Source organism: Camelus bactrianus, chromosome 3, assembly GCF_048773025.1.
Source record: "Camelus bactrianus isolate YW-2024 breed Bactrian camel chromosome 3, ASM4877302v1, whole genome shotgun sequence".
Classification (NCBI taxonomy): Eukaryota; Metazoa; Chordata; class Mammalia; order Artiodactyla; family Camelidae; genus Camelus; species Camelus bactrianus.
This window is the reverse complement of record NC_133541.1, coordinates 1,019,263-1,044,315: the sequence shown is the minus strand read 5'-3', so window position 1 is coordinate 1,044,315 and position 25,053 is coordinate 1,019,263. Positions and strand designations below refer to the sequence as shown.

The following is a 25,053-nucleotide window of genomic DNA, read 5'->3' as shown; positions in this document are numbered from 1 at the left end:
GACACACACAAAAAAAGATGTGTGCATTCTGACAAAACATAATCATAATGCAAATAATTTCTATTTATAAACTATTTTATAGTTCATGCATATCACTCAAACATTGTATTACTGTCATTTCAAAATAACATGCTCACTCCTCTGTAGTCTGCACACCTGAGAGTGACAGCATCTCTTAGCAGTCCCCAGACTTGCTGAGTCATTCTGTTCATCCTCCTGTAGCTCAGGTATCATTCAGAGGCCCAACAAGTTGATAATTGACAAGTGCTTAACTATGGATCCCTAACTTACTCTGGAGGAATGCTGTAAGACTGTGGACCTCAGGAGGGTAAAGGTCACATCCATCACATAGACTAGCACATCCCCAGAACCCAGTGCATTGTTGTGCATATGGCAGGCACCCAATAAATATTTGTTAGATAATAAATGAATGGGTGAAGTGAAGTCTGAGGCTTCTGAAATGGACATTTTCTCTATCTTGTATACTGCAGGGTCCTCTCAAGATTTAATCCCTAGCTCTGTCTACATTAACATGTTCTTATTTGATTGAAGAATCAACACACTTAAAGACTGGGATTTGGAAGTGAGAAGGAGTACATGGAAGTGATTCAGGAAGACAAGGAAATGAGACACAAGTGGCAACATTTGTCAAAGTAAGATAAAAGAATACTTATAAGATTACTTATTATATTTCTCATGTCTGTGCATGTCTTCATCTTCACCTTCTGGTAACATATACATCCACGTTGAATTGAGCCATTTTCCCCAAATCGAGGATCTTGTGACTTTGAAGTACCATAATATCTTGAGATTTCTTTGATAATTTTTGACCAATGGGTTCTAGAGATGCTGGAAACCCTGACAGTATAAAATAACAAGACAGTGTAAAAACATGAGTCAGAAAATCATGACTGCCTTTAGACATAGCTACTTAAATATAGCATGGTGACTAAAAGTATGGATTCTGGAGCAAGACTACTTAGATTCAAATCCTGACTTTTCCCTTGTGAGCTGTTTGATTTTTGTTGTTAATTAATTTCTCTGTGCCTTAGTTTTGTATTTCAAAAATGAGTTGTGGTGAGGATTAAATAAACAATACTGTTAGAGCAGTTCTAGGCGTATAGGAAGTGCCATATTAATCTTAGCTCTTATCGTGATCATGGGTAAGTCACTTATCCAATCTGGGTTTAAAGTTTCCAGGTATAAAATGAGAGATTTTGACTAGATTTTCTCTAAGGCCCTCCTGAACCTACTGTTTGCAAATGCTTACAGTCCATGTGCTTTTCTACATATACGTATGTAGTTTGTGATAGGAAAGTGCATGATTAGTAAATGCTTTCCTTGATTGAAGCAAGGAGATGTTATTAGGGAATTGAGACAGTCTTCTTCACTAGGCCAAATTCCTTGAGGTTAAGAGTGTATCTTTTCCTCCTCAGGATCCCAAGGCCTAATGTGGTGCCTGGGGACAGTGGGTGCTCTGTAAACTGTTAATAGATATGGAATAAATGCCTATGTCTTGTGTACCCAGATATATGGGAATGGGAAATGGATGTAACTCCTTCCTAGGCCTTATCTAAATTAAAGCTACTTATACCGAATATTCAAAAAACATTAGTGCTCTCTACTGGAGACATTCCTGGTACAGGAATTCAAGTTTGAGTTTTTGATGGCAAATTCTGATTTGAGTTCATAAGTCCTGGATTTGAGAAGTAGGGTATAGCAGATACACATAGTTTACTGTGTTGCAAGCACAGATTTGGTGTTATGGCACTGAGGATGGCATGATCAGCATTAAAATGCCAAGTCTCATTTCTTTGCCATGTATTTATGCATTTTTTCCAGAGCAGCTTTATCTATAGATTTGTACACATGTTGTGTTTGCTCTGATTCATTTTAAGTAAAAAAAAAAAAAAAAAGAGAGAGAGAGACATAGCATTAATTGAAAAAGTAATGTTAAGAAAATGAAAAGACAACCCACAAAATGGTAGAAAATATTCACAAATAATATATCTGAGAAGGGACTTGTATCCAGTGTTCATAAAAACAAAACTAAGCAAAACAATAGGATTTACATTTCTCATTTAAGTTATTATTTTCTCTACACCACAAGTCTTTTTTTGGCATTACTGTTTTCTTTTTCATTAATTGAATATTTTCTAATATTACTTTTTAACTTCTTTAATGATTTTCTTGCTATATATATTTAGTTATTTACTTAGTGTTTGCTTAAGGCCTTACCATATATGTCTTATCAAAAACAGTTTCACAATTACACCAGCAATTTCAGAGAATGTAGAAACAGCATTCCCATATAGCTCTACTCTCTTTTCTTTCTTACTGTGGTATTCTTGTCATAGGTATTATCTCTATGCATGTTATAAGCCCGACAGTACATCATTATAATTATTATTCCTTTATGTAATTTTATGTCTTTTAAAGAAGCTGAGAGGAGAAAAGAGAGCAAGTTTATACGTATAATTTTTCTTTTTTTTAAATTGAGTTATAGTCATTTTCCAGTGTTGTGTCAGTTTCCAGTGTAGAACAGAATTTTTGTTATATGTATAATTTTTCTCATATTAGCCTTCTTTCCATTTCAGGTTCTATGCATTTGTTCCTTTGGATTCAAGTGAAACATCTGGAGTCAATTCTTAACCCAATGTTGGTTTGTTCTCACCAACCTCTTTGCCCTGCTATTGGAAAATATATTACATTTCTGTATGTTATATGCCCACAAATACAATTAAATGTATACTGCTTTATGATTTTTAAACAAGATAAGAAAGGATAAGAAATAGGCAATTATACTCCTTTATAATTGCATAATTACCTTTATCAGTGTTCTTTGTTTTGTGTGTGTGTGTATTCAAATTACTGTCTTGGGTCACTTGCTTTCAGCCTGAAGAACTAACTTTAGTATGTCTTGTAAGGTAGGTCTACTGGCAGCAGATTCCTTCAGATTTTGTTTTCCAAATGTCTTTTTATTTCATCTTCATTTTTAAATGATAATTTTGCTGGATATATGATTCTTGATTAAGAACTTTTAAAATTTGAGGGCTGAGAATAGGTTATCCTATTGCCTTCAGCCCTCTATTGTTTCTGATGATAAGTCAACTGTTAATCTTATAGGAGTTTCCTTAAGCAAGATGTCATTTTCCTCTTGCTGCCTTCAAGATTTTCTTTGGCATTTTTACTATGTGTCTATTCATGGGTCTTTTTGAGTTTATCCTACTTGCAGTTTGTTGAACTTCCTGGATATGTAGATTTAAATTTTTTAGGAAATGGGAATTTTTTAGCCACTAATTTTTCAAATATTTTTCTGCTCCTTTACTTCTCTGTTCTTCTGGTGCTGCCTTTAAATGTCTGTTGGTATACATTAGTGTCCCACATTTCTCTGAGACTTTGCTCATTTTTTCTTCATTCTTTTTTCACTCTGTTCTTGGATTGCATAATTTCTATTGATCTATTCTTAAGTACTTTTACTTTCTGCCCGTTTAAGTGTATTATTGATTCCATCTAGTGAATTTTTAAATTTCAGTTATAGCTCCTTTCAGTTCCAAAATTTCCATTTGGTTATTTTTAATAATTTCTGTCTCTTTATTAATGTTCTCTATGTGATGTGACACTGTCATCATGCTTTACTTCTAAAATCATGGTTTTCTTTGTTTCTTTGAACATATTTATAATGGCTTCTTTTCTCACATCTGGTCTCTCCTGCAGGTGGCTTTATTGCCTGCTATTCTTCTGGTATCTAGGCCATAATTTCCTGCTTATTTTGCATGTCTCATATTTTTTGGAAAATGAATATTTTAGATATTGCAGCAACTTTGGGTACTGGCTTCATCTCTCCCTTCTTTCAGTGCTTGTCATTGTTGTTAGCTTGTTTACTTGTTTAAAGACTAACTGGATTATTTTAGTGTTGTCCATTCCCTTCTCTTCCTCCTCTATCCCCTAAACAGACACAGGGTAAAGCCTCTGATGTTTTTCCTCAGGGATTCATCCTTGGACATGCCCAGCCACTTTGGGATAACAAGGTTTTAGCAGGACTTAGGCAGTGTTTGTCTAGTTACCTGACCACACTAACCTATGAAACTCCACTAACTGCTGGTTAAAAGCTCTATTGTTCATAACAATGCCCTGGAGAGTAAATTATTTACACCCTAATCCAGTCAAATTCAGGCTGCTATGAAGGGACACTTCCTGATGGTCAAAGTTTGAAATTTATTCAGACTCTAGTTCTTGAAGCTGGTTTCTTATTTTTCTCCAGCAACTAGTTGGCTTATCATTTAGCCTGTATCTTCAATGAATTTATCAGTCTCCTCCCCATTGCCTCTCACCAACACTTCTATTGTTTTTGAAAGCAAACTTAGATTTGAACTTCATATGCTGTTGCAAATAAAGTTGGCTCCTTTGGGAAGATAATTTGAGCTCTCTGTTCTATGGTCTGCCTTTCCTCCGAGGGAAAATCTCTGAGCCACAACTCTGGTGCTGGAGTAAGGAACAATAGGTCAATTCTAAGTGACAGCCCAGTTTGAAGAAGTAAGTGCTCAGTGGATATATGGGCAAGAGCCCCAGGTGTCCTTGGCTTGTCTCCCTTGGCACAAGCCCATGTCCTATAAGCTGAGTCAATAGCAATTGGGACCTCAATGTCCTACCATGCCCAAGGTAGAACCTTTGTCTCATGAGAGGAAACGTGGTGGAAGAATGGGGCCCCCACCTGTTGGCTGCAGTAGTACAGAACTATGCCTCAGCAACAAGTATCTAGGGGCAGTATGAGAAATGCTAATGTCATGTCCTTCCCAGGAAGACAACCCTCCAACCAGGACCTGGGGGGAGTCAAAAACTTGTGTTCTCGGTTGTACAAGTCTGGGTGGAGTTCCCAGCTCAATGAGTGGAGAGGGGAAAAGTGCGGATCTTCAAATACTAAAGACTCATCATTTTATGGAGCTTTAGTAAATATTCTTGAGTAAATGTGTCCTCATTTGCTGTATATCTGTAGTGGCATTTCCATTTGTGTATGCTCATAAGGCCAACTATTTTTAAATGTGTTTTAAAAATAGTTTTCATCAGTTTTTTTGAGGAGTGATTCTGAGTTGCACACCATCGTGCCAGAAGTGGAGCCAGGAAGGGGAAACTGATACAGTATAGATTAGCATTCTCTTTAAATGAGGGCTTGCTGTATCTTTGGTTGCTAGTGGAAGGCCTAAGATATATTTGTAGTATTAAAAATAAAAATTAAAAAATAATTTTCTAATGTTAGTATGTTAGAAGCAAAGCATAAGATGGCAATTCCTGTAGATGATTTGTTGCTTGAATCCTCTGAGAAGTAATCTTTAGAGAAGTGGAGACATAGGAGGATGCAAGTTCCCAGGCATTTCTCAAGGGAGATCATGTAAACATTTCTAGAAGCCAGCACTCAAAGCATCTTGGGATGGATACTCTGCTGTAAAGAGACTAAGAGAGTTCAATATCAGCTATCAAAATCAACCTCATAAAAATAATCATATTAAAGAGTATGTAGAGTAAAGAAACTCAGTGTAGAGTTTACTACCAGCTGCTCCAAGAACCCAAATCAACCACATAAACAAAATTGTAGCAACAGTAATAAAAACAATATAACAGCCACTATTATTGGACACTTTCTACCTTTAAGGAAGTACACTTACTGTCTTTAATCCTCATGGTCACACAGTAAATTAGATATTATTCCTACATTTATGCAAGTGAAGAGATTAGACTTAACATATTCTAGGTCACTTAGCTTGGTTCTAGAGCTTAGTCTCAGATGCAAGCTCTCTGACTCCAAGGCCTGTCCTCTGTCCATTACTTACACAAAACTGTCCAAAAAGGGGTGAAGAAATGAGAAAAGAAAGAAAAACAAAGGGTAAAAATAGATAAGAGAATAAAGTGGTAAGGAAAAATGTATGAAAGTATAGTCATGCATGGGAGTGCCAGGGCAGGATCAACAGGTTCCCCTGTAGCTCTTCATTAGCACAAATACCCTCCAATTTGTTCTAAGCCTTCTGAGGTGAGCTTCATCAAGGCTCAACAATGCTGAACCCACAAATCCTTTCAATGTAGCCCTATTTCTACTTTGGGTTTTTGCTGAGAAGTCTGAGGAAAAACTCCCTTAAACTTTCCAGAAGCCCAATTGTTTGAGAGCATCTGTGACACATACTGTATTTCCTCAGAGAGTCTTTTTCTGATTATGTCATACTCCAAGGATGCAACCATAATGATTCTGAGGTTTAAGGAAAAGAATCTTCAGTCATGTCCTTCATTTCATATTTGACCCCTCCATCTTTTTTCTTTTCTTTTCTGGCAACACCCCGGATTTGTTCTTTGCTTGGAAACCATTTATGAATTTAATTTTAGGATCATTTCCCTTCCTGGGAACTGCTGCTTGTGTCTTCCTATTCCCCTTCCCAAAATTGAGTTTATGGTCTCCATAAGATTATATATCATGACAAAAGTATCTTACAAGTCTCCTTCAACTTTCACTGCATTTTGCAAATTTTGATGAGTTGTATTTTTATTTTTATTTCATTGAATACATTTTAAAATCCCTCTTGAGACTTATTTGACCTATTTATAACGTAGAAGTGTGTTGTTTACTATCCAGGTATTTTAGGACTTTCCAGCTATCTTTCCATTGTTGATTTCTAGTTTAATTTCACTCTAGTCTGAGACATACATTATAATATTTCTGTTCCTTTCAATTTTTAAGGTGTGTTTAATGATACATAATGAGGTCTATCTTGGTGAATGTTTCATGTTAGCTTGAGGAAAATATGTATTCTGATGTTTTTGGTACTCTATAAATGTTGATTACATCCTGTAGATTCCAAATAGAAAAATCAATCAATATAATATACCACATTAAGAGAGCAAAGAAAAAAAATGGTCATCCAATTGATTCACAAAATCCTTTGATCAAATTTAATAATTTTTCTGTTAAAAAAATACTAAAAAATTAGAAATAGAAGAAAACTTCCTCAACATAATAAAAACCACGCATGAAAAATCCACAGCTACATCCTACTCAATGATGAAAGACTGAAATCTTATTCCCTAAGATAACAAAAAAGACAGTAATGCCCATTTTTCCCTCCTCCATTTAACATAGTATTAGAGATACTAGCCAGTGTAATAAAACAAGGGAAAGAAATAAAGGGATTTAAAATTGGAAATGAAGAAATAAATTCTCTCAACACACGAGAAGATATTAAATATAGAAATATCAAAGATTTCACCAAAAAATAGAAAAAATAAACGAATTCAGCAAATTTGGAGGATACAAAATCAACAATTAAAAATCAGTTGCATTTCTATACACTAACATTACAATTCAAAAAATTAAGAAAGCAATCCCATTTAAAATAGGATCAAAGTGATTAATTAAAAATAAATTTAGCCTAGAAGAACAAAGATTTGCATACTGAAAACATTGCCAAAATACATTAAATAAGACATAAAGAAATAGACATCCATGTTCATAGGTGGGAAGTTTTAATATTGTTAAGCTGTCCGTACTACTCAACAGATTCTACAGATCTCATGCAATTCTTATCAACATTCCAATATTTTTTCCAGAAAATAAAAAGTTCTAAAATTCATAGGGAATTTCAAGAGATTCCAAATAAAAAATAAAAAATCTTGAAACAGAAGAACAAAGTGGGAGATATCATACTTCCTGATTTCAAAACTTAGTACAAACTATTGTAATCCAAATAGACATATAGACGAATACAGTAAATAAATCTTCTCATATGCGGTCAAATGATTTGGTAAAGGTGTCAAGACCATTCAGTGGGAAAAGCACAATATTTTCAACAAGTGATACTGAGGAAATTCGATATTCACATGCAAAAGGATGAAGTTATACCCTTACCTTCCTCCATATTCAAAAATTTACTCAAAATAGAACAAAGATCTAAATGTAAAAGCTAAACAAAATCTCTTAGAAGAAAACGTAGGGGAAACTCTTCATTCTATTGGGTTTGGCAGTGATTTCTTGGATATACACCAAAGGTGTTTGTAGACAACAAATGAAAAAATAGATAAATTGGTTTTTACAAAAATTTAAAACTTTTGTGCATATCAAAGGACAATATCAAAAGAATAAAGGGTAACTCACAGGATGGGAGAAAATGTTTACAAATCATACATTTGATAAGAAATTAATATACAGAATATATAAAGAACCCTTTAACTCAGCAAAAACAAAAACAAAAACAAAGAGCTCATTTCAAAAATAGTCAAGGACTTGAAGACACCTTCCCCAAATAACAAAGATAAATGGCCAATAAGTACCTGAAAAGGTGCTCATCATCATTATTCATTAAGGAAATGAGATACATTTCACACACATTAATATGGTTGCCATTTCTTTAGAAACAGAAAACAAATTTTGGTAAGGATGTAGAGAAATTGAGAATCCTGTACATCATTGGTAGGAACAAATTGAACAGCTAATGTAGAAAACAGTATAACTATTCCTCAGAAAATTAAACGTAAAATTACCATTTGATTCAACAGTTCAACTTCTAGTTATATATCTCAAAAGAACTGAAAGTAAGAACTCAAATATATAGTTGTACATCAATGTTTATAATAGCATTATTCAAAACAGTACAAAAAAATGGAAACAATCTAGTTATCCACTAACGTATGAATGGGTAAATAAATTGTAGTGTATTTGCTGGTCAGAATGGCTGTCATCAAAAGAACACAAACAACAAATATTGGCAATGATGTGGAGAGAAGAAACCATTGGTGGGCTCTTGGTGGGAAAGTAAACTCATGCAGCCACTGTGGAAAATATTATGGAGATTTCTCCAAAAATCTCAAAATATAATTACTCTATGACCCAGATTCCACCCCTGGGTATATAAAAGCAAAACCAAAACCAAAACCAAAAACACTAATTTGAAAATATACATGCATGTCAATGTTCATAGCATCATTATGTACAATTGCCAAGGTATGGAAGCAACCTAAGTGTCCATGAACAGGTGAATGGATAAAGAAGATATGATATACACACACACACAGATAGATAGATATAGATAGATATAGTATGTATAGATATTTACTGTACATTACACACACACACACACACACACACACACACAATGGAATACTACTCAGCCATAAAAAATGAAATTTTGCCATTAACAGCAACATGGATGGACTTGGATGGCATTATGCTAAGTGAAATAAGTCAGACAGAGAAAGACAAATACTATATGATATCACTTATATGTAGAATGTATAAAATACAACAAACTATTGAATATAACAAAAACAACAACAAAAAAAGAAGCAGGCTCACAAATATAGAGAACAAACCAGTGGTTACCAGTGGGAATTGGGGCGGGCAATAAAGGTATGGAGGAGTGGGAAGAGTGGGAGTAACACACTATTGAGTATAAGACAGGCTACAAAGATGTACTGCACAACAAAGGGAACATAGCCAGTATTTTGTAATAACTGCAAATTAAGTGGAAATGTAAAAGTTCTATAATAATTAAAAATTAAAAAAATAAAATAGAGTGTAGTACATTCTTACCATGGAATGTTATTCAGCCTTAAAAAGAAGGATATTCTAACACATGTTACAGTCTAAATAAACCTGAGGACATTATGTTAACTGAAATAAGACAGTCACAAAAAGAAAAATACTATATGATGTCATTTTTATGAGGTATCCAAGGTAGTTAAATTCATAGAAACAGAAAGTTTACTCACACTTACCAGGAGCTTGGGGAGAGGGAAATGGAGACTTGTTTATTGGATACAGAGTTTCAGCTGAGCATGATGCAATGGGTTGGAGGTAGATAGTGATGATGATTGTAACATCTATGTGAATATACTTAATTCCACTATATTGTACACTTTAAGTAGTTAAAATAGTAAATAGTTGTGCATATTTCATCAAAATAAAATAATTAGATACTTTAAGTGGGAGGGAAATAGAACTTGATTGTCTGCATTTTCTATATTAATGGACAGTCAGCAGGGGCAGAGAGAGATTGGGGCCTTAGACCAAATATATCAGGGGAGGAATTCATTACTCATGTTTTATCAGGGACTGTTTCCTGGGCTAAGAGTGAGCACCATATTCAATGCAGCCTGGGACCACTGTCCACAGAACAGTGGTTAAGGAATAAGATCACATTATCTGAAGTAAAAGGAATTCCATCCAAATAACACTGTTGAGTGGCACAACCACACTTCCATGGAAAAAGAGACACAATGAAGAATATTCCAGAGTTGTCATATCAGTCCTAGTACAGTCATAGAAACAGAATCCACTTTAGTTTGTTTAAACATAATAATTTGTACAGGTGATAAAGGAATAGAGATCAAAAAACACAAAATTCTAAACAAAAGCCTTTACTTTTGGGCCTATAGGTAATAAGAGGGATATTTATTACCCTTTGAAATAATAAACAAATGTCACACTTATTCATACATCCAAACATTAATCTATTTATTCATTGTTTCAATCACCATGCACTCTAGGTTTTACCTTACTTTAAAGTTACCATATTTGGTCCTTAGGGCTCTATAATACACAATTATATCTCCAGGCAAGATGCACTAGGTTGAAACCAAACTTAAAAAATGACTATTTGGTTGTAACTTAGATTCTTGATCACTACACATAAAATATTTATATATATACACACACATACACATACATACACATACACATATCAATATACACACACATCTATATACACACACACATATATATATATACATGTATATAATTACAATATTTATTTCTGCCTAAATAACATTATGTAAGGCCCATACACAGTGTAAGCTGCATGAGGACAAGAACTTTGCTTTTCCCTCTTTACATAATCCAGAACAATGGCAGGGAGGACATAGGAATTTAACAAACAATGTAAATAACTAGAACCAAGCATTCCTTAATGAGGAGTAGAATAGATGTGTGAATAAATTGTTAACCTCTTTTTAAAGCCTTTTTAATTTTCTAAGTGACCATTGTCAGTTTTATTATTTTTTATTGAAAGAAAATAGAAACAGTATTTCAAAGAGATATCTGCACTCAAGTTTATTGCAGCATTAACCACAGTAGCCAAGAAATGAAAGCAACCTAAATGCCAACACATGAATGGATACAAAAGATGTGGCACATATACATATACACAAGGGAATATTATTCAGTCACAAGGAAGGAGGATATCCTGCCATTTGCAACATCAATGGACCTTGAGCACATTATGCTAAGTGAGATAGGTCAGAGAAAGACAAGTACAGTGTGATATCACTTATATGTCGAATCTAAAAAAGACAAGGCTTCTCTTTGCTCTTCAATGCAGGGTGTGTCTAGTCCAAGGGATTAGAACATCTGCTTAAGTCAAGCTCTCAGTGGGAACAGATATACAGATATTTCTGTAGAATAGTTTACTTTTCCATTAAAACCCATGATACATTGGTCACATATTCATTACTATATGGTTTCTTCTTTAAAAGGCAAAGCCATTCATTCTTCCTTCTGAACACTTGAAGCCACGACTAGACGGAGTCATTTAAATTCTCCAGTGGAGATGTGTTAACATCCTCGCAGAGATACTGAGACTGTGGTGAATAAGGTCACAGAGGGGGAAACTGTACCGAAAGAGTTTCTTCTGCTCCTCTGGTCCTTAAGTCAAATTAGAGACCTTAATCTAATATCTAAAATCCAAACAATCTATTATCTCAGAGGTTTGGTGTGATCATGGAATTCTGGCAATTGAAAACAATCACACATGTGTCAGCTTTTTGTTTATACAGAAGTTTCTTACTAAGTACCCTCTGTGCCAAAACATACACTATGAAGATGTAAAGAAAATACATATATATATATATAAAATGGTGTCTGTCTTCAGACGAACTATACTTTTATTTGAAAAAAATACTAGACTAAGTTAGTTGCACCTGGGCCAAGACTGTGTTCATACCAGTATGTCATGTACCTCTAACAGGGAGACTGTGATGTCTTTTCAGGATCTGAGCATCACTCCTAGCTTGGATCCTGATTCCGAGAGTCCTTGAAGTGTTTGGGCATTCTCATTTCCCAGCATATGGATCCAAGTACATTTCCAGAGGTCCCCTAGGAGAGGCACTGTGAAAATCATTATCAATTATCCTCATCCCAGAGTTGCAAGGTCCTCTCTCCTGGGATCCTGCCCTCCCCTCCAGGTGATAGTTCCATCATCTGAAATTGGTTTAGACCAAGGCTATGGATTATAACCTTTTATCAATGTTACCTCTCAGCTTCCTATAAATATCCTTGATTACAATGGTTTCCTCCCCATTCTTTTTTTCTCTACAGACACCTTGTTTTATTTGCCATCTTCAGAATTTTCTCTGGTCAGGTCTGCTAGCTGCCACTCCAACCAAATTATAGACTGAATGTTTGAATGTGTTCTCCAAAATCCATTTGAGGAAACCCCAAATACCAATGTCCCAATGTGCTTGGAAATGGGGTTTGGGAGGGATTAGATAATGAGTGTGGGGCCTTCATGAATCTAATTAGTGCCTGTATAACAAAGAATCATGAGATTCATTCTCTCTGTCTCTCTCTTTCTCTGTCTCTCTCTCTTCATCATGCTAGGACACAGTAAGAACCTTGTCATCTGTAAAGCTGTAAGAGGACCCTTACCAAGAAAATAACAATGCTGGCACAGTGCTTTTGGACTTACAGCCTCCAGGACTGGGAGAAATACATGTTTGTTTTGTAAGCCACACAGTCTATGGTAATTTGTTATAGCAGCCTGAGCTAAGACAAACCACAATGCTCATTACTCTTATTGTATGTACTTGAATTCTGATGTTTAAATGCCAACACCTGGCCTCTGTGTGTCTGGGTTTTTCATTCCCCATTACTATCAAGGCATCCATTTCTGCAGTGGTGCATCACCCCTTCTGTACTTGCGTACAGCAGAGACGCCACCACTGAAATTAAGGATGATGGGAATTCCTCTCACCAGTGAATATTCTTAGTGTTTAGTAATTTGTTTCTAAACACTGTAAAAGTGTAAATGAAACCTATGAAGTAAAGGTTACTGTTGTTGAGATTTCAAGGGGTAACAGGAAAGTTCATACCTTATTTTTGAAGCAAATATAAGGGATTAAAAACCAAGGCCAAAGCAAAAACAAGATTAGGATGCAAACGTTATTTTCTAGTATTCTGATCTTAGTCTTATATCCCTCATTAAGCAGGCTAATATCATTTCTGGAAGCAATGAGCAATTCCATTTATTCACATTCCATTTACTATTTTAATTATTAGTATTGTAGTTTGTTTTCTTTGTTATTCAAGAAATAACACAAGCTAACTTTGCAAAATTGAAAATATAGAGTATATAATGAAAAGCATGTGTCCTTTCCATCCCTGATGCCAAGCTGTCTTCTCCAGGTAGAACCAATGATACCAATTTCTAATGAATCTTCCAGAAATGTACTATACATACATGTGTATGAGTGCCCAAAATAATTGCCTTTTTTTTTTTTACGGTGAACACATTGTACAAACTGTTTTGTGCCTCATTTTTTCACTCTACATTCTATCTTCCAGATTGTTCTATATTTATACAAATAGAGCTCCACTATCTATTTACTAGCAACATAGTATTCTAGTATAAATACATGCAAAATATATATTACCAAATTACATAAATGAGCATTAAGTGGTTTCCAATCTTTTGCCATTAGAAGTGAAGCCTCAGTGAAACTCTTGTATATATGTACATACACATATATATGATTTTGCACACATATATATTTCCTAAAACTCAACACACTATATCAAATTGTCCATGCATTTATTCTATCTAATGTGGGCCAGGCATCAGTATTCTCTAGAAATCACTTTTTATATTTAAAGCATTGCTGGATGAAAGTGAAAAGTATGCATATCAGAAATAGGCCAGAGAAAATACATGTATATTATATTATATATCTGATTTCTTTACAAGGAGAGCTACTTCTTTTTAAATAGTGAGCTCACTACTTTCATAACATTACCAAGAATGTTAGCTGGGGCAGGCAATAACGAAGCGATTCTTTTGCCAAGGTTGTCAAAGGCTTGTTCAAGCAAGGAACTATCATCATTTTTAGTATCAACAATTCTCTCTCCCAAATGATTTATCTCTGTACTCATCTCCTCACATTTCTTTCTAAATCCTTCAGTACACAGATCTTCTTGGACCTAAAAAAAAAATGAGGAAGGAAGAAAAACTTTTTAAATCCCCCATTTTTTCAAGGATTACATTTTGTCAAAATTTGAAACTTTGTCAGACTATCTTTGTTTTATTCCTAAAATTGTTCTCTCTTAATCATGAAAAGAGACTCTTGTAACAAGGTATATTTCCTGGTTTGGACAGAAATATTAAGAAGAAGTGTAGTTTACAGCCTTAATAATATTCATATACCTTAGGGTTTTGCCAGGAGGCTAAGCCTGGCATGAGGACAAATGTAATATTTTCCAGTCAAAAAATGCAAATGAGATGTAGCCTTGGTCTGACTGCACTAATTCTCAGTCCCACTCAGGATGACACTGTCACCCATATTATAGAAATCTGTTATAAACTCATGGCCCCTAAATTATAGAAATCTCTTATAAATCATGTTCAGATGAACAATGAGAGAAATCCCTCCAAGCCACATGATAGCTTGGGGATCTGTCCACACCTGGAGGCAATGCAGCAAGTGTAAAATCTATCATTTCTATGTGTTTTTAAGTCTGGACATTTCTGGTAGTTTTATGTCAGAACAGATCTACCTCAGGGCCTTGGGCTGAGGAGGTCTCCTGGTAAAAGGTAGTGACCTTGGTAGAGCGTACTAGTTGTTATTCATATTAAACACACATAATTGGAATATCTGTTCAATCAAGCCCTGTGAGATCATTTTAAAATTCTCTAAATGGCTATTCAACCCTATTTATATTCTCTGAGGGCTTGGAGTAGAGGGGGGAATACTCATCCTGAACTCTCCAAAGTCTACTTACAGAGCCAAATTTAAAGGTTTTGGAAGGATTCAAAGGCTTCAAGGTTTTAATAAATCACAAGCAGTAGATGCACTTGTGATCTCTGCATGACCATGCTGTAACCTTCACCAATCCCTTCCTGGGGTACCAGGGCAAAGCTATCAAGCTCTACTACTGCCACAGCCTGATTCACCTTCAGTTGATGCTCCAATATCTTGTTTGGCTCTCTCAGCAGGTTTTCTCTTTCTCTCACCATCTTCTCCATCATCTGAACTATGTGTTTCTGGAGAATTCTCTTCTGAGCCTCCACCTGCTGCTGCTGCTCCTGCAGTTTCTGTTTCAGCAGCTCCTGTTCCTTATCAGCTGTCTCCTTCCATGTCCACTCTTCTGCCCCAGGAAGGTATTAGAGAGGGAAAAAATAGGCAAGGATTGACCTCCACCCTCCTGAGCTCAGAGGCCAAACCAAATTAAAGAGAGAGGTAGGAAATCTCTGAAGTCCTCCCCCAAAACCCCATGTCCACACCATCGAGAACACACTTCAGAATGTGAGAGAAAATGCTCTGCCTGTCTGGCGTCCAACCACAGTTCCCTTTGCTGTTTCCAGATGCAACAGGGTTGTTCCACAGAAAGGAAGGAAGCTCCGGTATTGGAAAAGTTTTGCTCTCACACCTGTCAGAGGGCACTGCAAGAACATACACATCCCACTGTGAGCCCAGCCCTACCCTGTACCTGCTATTTGCTTCTCCCCATCAGTGAGGGCTTTATCTGCCTGCAGGATTTCTCTAGTGCCATCTGGGACTGCAGAAACCTCTGGGGGAACTCATTTGCCTGAGGAACCAAGGAGGAGCACAGAAATTAGATTTCCAATAGGGAAATTAGTGATGCAAAGACAACTAAGTCCATGTAACTTTTGCTTCAAGTTAAAGTTCCACAGTGGTTCCTTACAATGAGTCCAAGCTCCTTAGAGTGACCTGTCTCTCTCCAGTCTCTTGCCCAGGGCTACTTCCTTCTCCCCACTCTAGAATCCAGCCAGTCAGAATCATGTTCAGTTCAACAAACCCCAAATCTCTGGTGCTTTTACATATCAGTTTCCCAGTGTGAATTAGTGCTTCTAAATTGTGCTGCTGTTCTCCTCTGCCACTAGCTGGTTATAACTTTAGACAACTTATTTTAACCTGCCTATGCTTCTCAATTCAGATCTTTAAAATGTTGATAATGTAGATGCTTCTTAATGCTATTTGAAAGATTAAGTTAAAGAGTCTAGGGAAAGAGCTTAACATTTTGGCTATAGGAAACAACAGTTCAATATATATTAGTTGCATTATTATTGTTTATTATTATTATTATTATTATTATTATTATTATTATTTATTATTATTATTATTTATTATTATTATTATTATTATTATTATTATTATTATTATTATTATTATTATTATTATTATTATTATTATTATATTTGTTTCTAACACCTAAGTATCTCTTTCCTGAGTGTTATAGCTTGCCTATGTAGTTGACTTCCTGTCTCACTTGTGATCATCCTTGTGTACAAAGACTGACTTGTAAATTATCAGTGCTCAACACGTCAAATATGTTGTTGAGTAAAAAAAAATGAATAATTTCTGTTCTGTCTCTTGTGGATTTAAGAAATCTGTACTCATGGTTGGGAGTTGACATTTGTACTCTCTTCAGGAATAAATAGCATGCAGTGAACCTTAAAAGCCACAGCTGTTTGAATGGCCCCATACACTCTCTTTATGCATGCATGGAGCTGCACTCTCAGATTTTCAGGAGACCCCTTTGAGTATTCTGTAGGTTCCCCATGTTTCCCTTATTCCTCACCTTCACTCCTTTCATGGGCACTTGGTAATATTCCTTTTCAATAATTTCCTTTGCTTTCCTGTAGAGTTCATGACCTCCAGGAACAGAGAAATTTCCTGCTGAGATACTTTTTATTAGTGTCTTTGAAAGCTGATCAAGTTTAGTCTGGCAATATTTGATTGATGTCTCTTCATTCTGCATCAAGAAATCATCTTTCTTATTCTTTATGATTTCCTAGAGGGAAGAAAGATAGAGGGCTGTCACCAGAAGCAAGGAACAGAGGAAGTAAATTTCCAAAGGATCTGGTAGAAGAATTGTTCTAATTGTGTTCCTCATGAGAAAAGTATTCTGTTGGAGGACATGTAATAAAACAGCAGTCACAAGATTTGATATATTCACAGCTCTGAAAACTCTGGAAGACCATGGGGAAGTTCCCTAACCTCCTTTGGGTATTTCATCTGAGCTGTTGGAGTTGCATTACCTAATCTCTCTGGTTCCTTGAAGCTGCCACATTCAGTGATTCTGTCTTCAATGATAGATACAACAAGGAGCAACCTAAGCTGAAAGTGGCCTGAGATGTGGATCTGAAAAGAGAAATTTTGGTTCCCAGCCATAGGAGTGTGTTCACAGAAAAAGAAGCCAGCTAAAGAATGTCTTGGGTGTTCTGGACAGGCTTGGAATCCACAGAAGTATTTATTTCAAGAGGATATCTATACTGATTTTTCATTGAAGGTCAAAGGGAGTTCCAGATAAACTGCCTGAGTCCTGGCAGTCAAAAAAGAAGGAAATGTAGTCCTTTGAAACTCTGTCCCTCATGAGAACATGGACTACATTATCCTTGAGTGAGAGATGAGCCATGGGAACGGTAACAACACTTCTAGGCTTCATTCTTCAAGGGGAGGCGACATAAAGTAAATACTAAGACAGATTACCACAAGGTTCCTCTGGAACTCCTGCTTGTCTTCCTTGAAGGAGTGCTCCATGAAGACTGCAGGGGCTTCCCTCTCACAGGCAGCATGCGCCTCCAGCAGCTCCTGCAGCATGTCTGTGGGGAAGCTCACTCGCTGGGCTATCTGCTCGCTGTAGTGGTTGTCTGCCTTCTGAATGGCAGCTGAGTTCTCCAGCTGGGCCAGAGTTGTCACTGCGTTCTCCAAGTGAGGTACTGCTCCGCTATTGCTAGTATCCAGGTAGGTCACAACCAGAGTCCTCAGCCCTGAAGAAGCCAGGAAATTTAGGGGCTAAATATCAAGTTATCAGTCAATGGCTCCAGGATTCTGAGACTATGCTTCTAGGGTCATATACACATGCACACACGCAAACACACACACGCACCCCTACCTCCTTCTAGTATTATCACCTTCATTTTCTACTGACTCTTCATTTTTATGGTTTTCCAGGCCACAGGACTAAAAAAGTTAATATCTACTTCTATCTAACATACTAGGGGCTACCTGGAAAATACAGTTTCTCAATTTAAAAATTGAAAGCAATATAGATTACATAGATAGACAGATGAGGCAAAGTGTACCATGTTTAATTTATTCCTAATTCTGAGGCTTTGAATGTATTTTCAGTGATTTATGGGCTAATATTTATTTTTGGACCACTCTAAATTCTCAAAATATCTTTTGAATTCTCCTTGTGAAAAACACTTATTGTATAGGACTTCCTTTGAAAACATGCAGTGTTCTGTTTTTACACCAAGAGAGTGATTATATTCTAAGTGGAGGATGTTTTCAGATAAGTGGGAGTCACCGATATAATTGACAAAAGTTGCAATTTGGGGAAGGAATTTGTAAATCCCCCAAAGTGAGATAATTATAAAGTATACAGATTTCTTCATGGAGTATAAAAGTCTGTAAAATCAGAATGCTTTATAGAATCAAACAAAAATACTAGAAAGCACATTATATAAAATATTCAACACATAGCAGTCCCCATGGAAATGGGAAAAAGAGATTCACCTTTCCCAGTGACCATGATTCCTTTTGTGAGGGTCTTGGTCCTTGCATCAATGAAGATGTAAGAACAGAAATTTTTTGTTTGCTCCTGGAATTTAGGATCCAGTTGGTCTTCAGATACCATCCCAATATTGGCTATAATTTTTTTCTCTATGTTGGCCAGTCAAAGACAAAACACTTCCATCTTGGAAATAAATGCATGATGCAGTCTCTGGGTAGATTGGATGTTTGGGCTTTGGGATACTTCCCTGAGGGGCAGAAAAACAGGGATTAGAGTGTGTAGAGTCTTGAGGCGAGAGGGTTTCAGGTGTTCATGGCAGGGATTTGTGTGTCTTTGCCATTTCTACACATAGAACTCTTTTAACATAGACATTCAATACTTCTTTGCACATCAGAATTATGCCAATGATATAACTGCAGAGAAATATAGGGAGACATCTGATCCAGTAAAGGAAACCTATGGCTGGTCTCTCCAGACATGCACATAGTAGAGTGGTTGTCTATGATGTGTTTGCTTAACTAGCAGCTAAAAGAATGAAAGGTCACATGAAACGTTCTGCTCAACTCAACCTCATGTAGGAATTGAGCTGTGGAACCAAAAAGGAGAGCTACAAACAAGGGATCATGGACAGTAATTAGAATATTAGGAATGACATACTCATTATTTAAGAAAAACTGTTTTGATGCTAAAAATAATTGATGCAGGGTTATGTATTTATTAGTAAAAACCTCTGAAGTATAAATGTACCAGAAATATAATTTTAAGGTATCACCACTAATCTATAATCTCTTTGAGGTAAATGTTTATATCTGGTCCTCTCCTGCCAGCCAATTTCTTAATAGCTGTTTTGAGAAATCATAAATAGAAACGTGAAAGGAAGAATGACTAAATTGGGATTGATATTTCTCTCAATGTTTCAATAGACACACATCCTTGGAAATGTAACCCATGAAAATAATTTTTTACCTTGTAATTAATTCATGGGTAAACATGTGGGAATTAGGAGAAAGCTATGATGTGGAAGGTAAAATGAATATTCTAATAATTGTCAGTATTATTGAAAAGGCATAGATTGTAAAGACAGTCACTTCTTCAGGTTTATTTAGAACATACAGTCATTTTGTAGATGATATAATTATGCAGGATTAGAAAGTTTTCTAGCCCTCTTTGAAAAGAATAATATGTGAAATCTATATTTTGTTCATTAGATATGCTTTTCACTGCAGTTTCATGTCTAACAATTAGCTGATTAGTTGTTTTCTTCAACAGAGAAAAATTGAAGGAACAGGAAACACAGTGTCCAGTCTTTAGAATGTTTCATCACCCATGTAAATCTGGATGGTAAATTTAAAGATGTATAAAAAACAAATTGGTTTTGAGTAATTTCACTTTACACTTTACTTTTATTGAGTAAACTTCAACTGTAGCCCCTAGATCTATGCAACCCACTTTCCAGCCACCATTTCCACAGACTTTGATTTAGTCTCAAATACAAATGCAATCACAAAGATGAGGGATATTGTTTAGTAGATCCCACACTCTATTGGACCGTACACTGCCCAGGCCATACTGTAATACCTGGAATCAGCTTCAGGGCATTCTCCAAGTACTCATCTTCTGTGATAGGCTGACTACATAACTGCAGCTCCAGGGTGAAATCCCATACAGTCCAGATAAATTCTGGAAAGAAATTCACAAATTCTGTGGAATCTTCTACTCTATCAGGTGTTTGAGAGGACTTTGCCCTGATGTTTTGCAAGCTCTGTTGCATAACTAACATTTGGTTAGGGAAAAGAAACTCACTACCAACAATTCCCACATTTCTCTGGTATAAAAATATTATAAACACACTCTTTTGCCATGGGTCCCCTCTGCTCCACCCAAGAAACTAAATGATAGGAAGGGAGAGACTGACTCTATCCTCATCCCCATGAATTCAGTGAAACATGGTGGTTCAGGACCTGGAAGGATACTGCAGATTCTCCAGGGCCTGGTGGTTGATGGTGCTCATGCTGTTCTAGACAAAGCTACTGCAGAGAACCACGGTCAGGGCAAAGATCCATGAATACTTCTTAGACTCATCCTAGAAAGCACATTAGAAAAAGAGAGTTAGAAGTTTACCCCTACATTAGAAATTCTTCTGTACGCTTCTTCAATCATGGTTTCATTTATTATTTCAGCTAACATACTCACCATGCAAAGAAATTGAAGACAGATGTAAATGCAGATATCAACTTTGACAATTACAGAGACATTTCTTGTGTTTGCAAATTTTTCATATATAAAAGGATTCTAGTTTTCACAGTGCTTTCTTTTTCCTCAATTGGATAAAGTAAAATAACATATACAGAAAAACTAATACAGTACCTGTTGTGTAATTAGGAATTCAGTGATGAGTGTGGGCACTTATTCATTCTGCATATATTTATTAATCAGAGTCCATATAAAATATACCATAGTTGGCATAACTGGGTATTTAAATTATATGCAATCAATAAATACTTGCAGGAAGCTACTAAATATACCCCACTGTTCTTAGATTTTAAAAAAGCAATGCTAAAAATGAAAATTGTCTTTCAACATGATTATTTCAAAGCAGTGGACAAACATCCATAACAGTAAGTGCAACAAAGATAGAAGTATCTGTAAAAGTCTTACTCTCAATAATGTATATAAGCAGTGAAACCTATAGCTATAACACTAAACTAAAATTTAGAAGTCTATCAAGGAAGAACAGAGCTATGAAGTTTGGAGAAAGAATATGTGATCTGAAAGCTCCCTCAATGTCTTGAGCTGAATATTAAAGAACTGGTAAATGTGGAACTGAAGAAATGAAGGTGATCCCATAGACAGGAAAACCCAGAGAAACAAAATTAGAGATGGGAGAAGACAGGGGTCTTGTAGTTAGAACAGAGTCATTTGAGGGCAGAGGGCAAGTGGAGGAGTTAAGGTGAGTTTCATGCAGCCTAATCAAGGGCCCTAAAGCCCAGGCTAAGTTGTATAAATCATAGCATTGTCTAAATGATGGCATAAACTGGAAATAGTTTTTTTTTTTATTATAAATGGCATGTAAAGTTGCTCCCAGTGTAAATGCAAAAACTGTGGTTTATGTTGAGAAGATTCTAAATGGGAGTTTGGTGGGATAAGAGTCTATTCATTACTTTCTTTCCCCAAAACCCAGTTTTTAAAAATAATCAATTAGGATAAGAAAAAGTAGCAGTTATGAAAACAATTATTTCAACAGCAAGATTATATCATTGTTTGATATATGGCTTTAAAAATAAGCAGACTTTCTAACTCCTGTTGAGAAAAAAGACAGAGCTATAAAAATGTAGGTACTATTTCTGAATAAATCTCAAAACGGGGAAAGGAGGGATAGTTCATTTCACCCATTAGCAGAAAGCTAAAACACCATAAATCCATTTTAAAATGTTTCTTGTAGGACAAAAACTTACTTTTATAGAACTTGCACATTCAGAGGTGTCTCACAGATTTCCAGAACTCTCTGTGAGTAGTTGATGAACTTCATCATAGAAAATGTAAACCCGTCTCTTAAATCCAACCCTCAAATACACACTTCACCTTGAAGCTAAGAAGGTAAATCAGAAATTTTTCCTCACTCACAGATTGATACTTATCCTCTTTCTTAGTTATGCTTAACTGTAAGTTCTCAAAACCAGTAGGTGCTGCCTGGATTGCCTTTCAAAACTGAAGGACTTATTCCCCCAGCTGTTGGGAGTGCTGGTGGAAGAGAGTCTTCAGGTGTCAGCCCTCTTAATTAGAAAGGCTTCTGGAGCAGCTCTTCAAAAATGTATCAGCATCCCTGTCCCAAACTCAGGATAACTCAAAAAAGCCATTCCAGCCAAGGAGCTCCCATGAAATTCCCAGAAACTGGGGATTGCAATGCAATGTAATTTCTTCTTCTCTCCAGCCTGCTTCTTTCCCAATTACATGGTATTAAATCTGACTGCAGATAATGTCTTGTCAATTGAACAAAAGACTCTTTTAGGGCAGGACATTTACTTTGGTCACTGATATCTACAATGCTTAGTCCAAAGGCCTGGAACTCAGCCGTTCAATAATGACTTACTAAATGTAATCAAGTCATCCACACAGTGCCAAGAAATAAAAGAATTTATCTAAGACACTATGATAACTTACCTAGAAGTGAGATTAAAACAAAACATAGTTTGCCTTATTTACTATAATTGAATTCTAGATTTTACAGATTAAAGCAGTAAAATTTCTAGGACCATGGAGAGATAAGGGGAAAATCCAGAATAAAAAGGATTTAATTGTGAATTTCTGCTTTACCATTCACACATCCCCCAGGCTCTAATTGTGCAGAAGGACCACCAGAGTACGATTGGGCTTGTGTGGGTGAGGCACACACCACATCCAGATGCCCTTGGTTTCAGACTGCACTGTAGAGCCTAGAGGAAAGCCTGTGAGGAGAGGGGAGAAAGCAGCATTCAGTTAGAGCAGATAATCTAAACAACCAAGTGGCTACAGAGTCAGATCTATTGGAATGTCAGTATCCCAGCATACGAGTTGGTGCTTTCTCCATTTCCTCAAGAATGTCCTACTTTGTGTGTCATCTGTTTCAAGGAGGAAGGAACATTAATTGTGATAAAGATACCAAGCAAGGGCTCAACATAGAGGCAAAGGGGAATCCATGAATCAGACAAAAAGGAAGTCACTTATAACCATAACAAGAGTATCTTGAAAGAATGGTGAGGTTCAAAGCCAGAGAGAAATGGACTGAAGACAGACATGGGAAGAGAAAAAGGTGGGAAAAAAATCAAGATTATATTTTTTGTCAGACAAATTTTTCAAAAGTGGCGAGAGGTGTTAGCCACAGTAGTATATGACATACAGGAAATATTTTTAAGATTATAGACATTTGAAGACATTTATATGTTGATGAGTATAGTCCATAAAAAAGCAAAATGTGTTTCAAGAGCGAGTAGACACAATTGCAAGAGTCCAGTGCTTAAGCATGTAAAATAAGGTAGGATTGTGAGAATTGGTAGGAGAAATTTTGCTTTACAGGAATAAAACATACAATATGATAATGAATTACAGTAAGACAGTGGTTTAGCATTGAGAAAAAGAGTGGAAAGTTGATTTGTTAAGAGAAGTTTGGTTTTCCCTACACAAGATCAGGACAAAAATTAAGAAGCTGAGGTATTAGCTAGAATCAAGCAATTGGTCCTTGACCCTGTACAACACTCACCATGATTCTGACCTGCAAGATGGTTCATCAAGTAGGATTTGCCTGTATGATACGGCCCTACAATGGCCACCACCATCACTGGCAAAGAAATCTCACCAAGAATCTGCAGAGATTTTTGGTTCACTGAAAGCACCTTGACACTTTCCAGCAGACAAATGGGGTCCATCAATTTGGGTCTGGATGCCATGGCAACCTGCCAACCTAGAAGAGCTTCTTAGTGGAAATCAGATTATAAAGCCATTCTCTAACTCAGAATTATACAAAGCATCTATCAACTTAGGATAAGGTAAGTAAGAGTTCTGTGCTTTCCATTAGACAAAATGTAACCTAGAATTAGCATACTGCAGAGGTTTTCCCCCATCATTCCCTCAAGTCTCTCATGATATTGGTAGTGAAATAATATAATATCACTCTCCAAACTGTTATTTCAAAATAATAATATAATTAAAGTTATTGTTATGATGCACTGAAGGCCTACAATACAAAAAGCCCTTTGATAATAACTTACATATCCAGCTAAACTGATATTCACAAGAGACTGAAAGTTAGAAATTAACATAACTACTTTGGAAATGAGGTAAATGGTTCTCACAAAGGCTGAGTGAATGTCATTGAGAAAGGATTGAATATCTACATACTTGAGCAAAATGACAGACTAGCAAACTCTAAGCTCTTGTTTCCCCAAGGAGATATAAACAACAACCAAAATACTGGCTAGAATAACCTTACAGTAGTTCCATAAAACAGTCAAAGGTCCAAAGCAACCAACCAAATACCAAATCAAGAAACAGCCTCATTCAAAATGGTAGGAAATTCTGTGGTTTTTCTGTTGCCCTCGGTCCCCATTGTGGTAAAGTCTTTAAGGAAGTGGCAAATCATTTCCCAATTCCCTCCCCTGATTCAGAGAGAGGGAAATTTATAATGTTCTAACCTGTCAGGGCTGCCTCTTCAGGTCTCTGTTTCACTTCACATGAAACTCAGGGAAGGGTGGCAGAGGGGTAGGTGGTGGTAAAACTTGGATATCAGGTAG

The 25,053-nt window shown here is 36.2% G+C and overlaps 1 pseudogene; it reads right to left on the bottom strand.

Moving 5' to 3' along the window:
- Positions 1-13,999: 13,999 nt before the first annotated feature.
- Positions 14,000-24,210, bottom strand: LOC141577254 (guanylate-binding protein 6-like; annotated as a pseudogene).
- Between the last annotated feature and the right edge of the window lie 843 nt (positions 24,211-25,053).